This window comes from Chelonia mydas, chromosome 6 (genome assembly GCF_015237465.2).
Source record: "Chelonia mydas isolate rCheMyd1 chromosome 6, rCheMyd1.pri.v2, whole genome shotgun sequence".
Taxonomy (NCBI): Eukaryota; Metazoa; Chordata; order Testudines; family Cheloniidae; genus Chelonia; species Chelonia mydas.
Window position 1 is genome coordinate 87000840 of NC_051246.2, and position 1625 is coordinate 87002464.

The following is a 1625-nucleotide window of genomic DNA, read 5'->3' on the forward strand; positions in this document are numbered from 1 at the left end:
CCACTTCATCAGATGCATCCAGGTGTTGATATGGGGGAGAGGCCAAGTGATGATGTCACTGTCTCTCTTTTTATTCCTTCTTCCAGCTGCTAGAAAAATCCTTGCTGTGATGTGGGGGTCAGTCAGTCTCCATTGGTCAAGCAGTACATACCTTCTCTAAGGAGCCTCTGGGATAGTGGTTTCTTTTCTTGATTGGCCATCAACACTGTCTGGCCCTCCTTTGTTGTAACTGAAAGGCTGGCTGTGGGTGTTTCCCAACCTCACAACATATTTCAGTAGCACATATAGCAATACTTCATAACTTCACATACAACACTACATACAATGCAACAGGATATTAATGTTCAACAGATCAAGACTTTTAAAACGATGCCTCACAAGGCATAGTTTGTACAAAACATATCATAATCATATCACAGTGGCAAAAATGGAGGTTCCAGGGTGTTTCTTTGAAGTACCGAGTGTCAACAGTCTGTCAGTGCTCAGCTGATGCCTACAGACTTGACAAGAGATGTCACCAGGTTTACCAGTGTCACAGGGGGTTCTGGTCTCTCTGAGTGGAAGTGCGTACAGTAGATGCTCATTAGTAGCAACATACCTGTGCCCTTTTGCTATGTTGCACTCTACATTTTAAACATATGCTCTGTTCTGCATTTGTAGTCTGCTACCATATTGTATCAAGAACTAAAAGTATCGAGTTTTATTTTTATGTTTTAAGAACAATCAGACATCAACTATGACAACAAACAAAACCTCTTGCTCTTATTTGTAAACATTTTTGTACTTGTGCTTAATTATAATACTTTGTATGCACTGTAAGTTGCCCTGGATAAGGGTACCTGCTAAGCAAATAAATAACAATACTGTAATAACCTAAATTAATTATTCCATATCAAAGGGTATTCTATTTATACAGTGAATATGTATCAGCTGTGGGAGGTGGGTGGCGGTGGCTGTGGTGGGTCTGGCTGTGAAGGTGGGTGGTAGTGACTTCAAGTGGTCCAGCTGTGGGTGTGTGTTGCCTGGCTATGGGGGTGGGTTTCTGGCAGCAGAGGTCCTGGCTGTGGGGTCTGGCTGTTGGGACGGCAGCTAGGGGGGATGGTGGTGGTGGTGCATCTATGGGGGGTGAGTCTCTGGTGGTGGTGGGCTTGGCTGTGATGGTGGGTGGCCTGGCTGTGGGGGTGGGTCTCTAGCAGTGGGGGGGCCTGGCTATGGGGGGGGAGTGGTCCCTGGCGGCGGGGGAGGCCTGGCTATAGGGGTGGGTCTCAGGTTGTGGTGGAGGGCTTGGCTATGAGAGTGAGTGGCCTGGCTACAGGGGTGGATGTCTGGCAGCAGAGGTCCTGGCTGTGGGGCTGGGTGGGCGTCTGGCTGCAAGGATTCTGGCTGTTGGGATGGCAGCAGGGGGGGATGGTGATGGTGGTGCATCTATGGGAGGTGAGTCTCTGGTGGTGGTGGGCTTGGCTGTGAGGGTGGGTGGCCTGGCTATGGGTGTGGGTCTCTGGCGGCGCGGGTTCTGGCTATGGGGGGGAGGGTGTGGCCTCTAGAGGCGGGGCGGGCTAGGCTATGGGGTGGGTCTCTGGGGGTGGGGGGGCTGACTGTGAGTATGGTGGTGCGGGGCTTGGCTG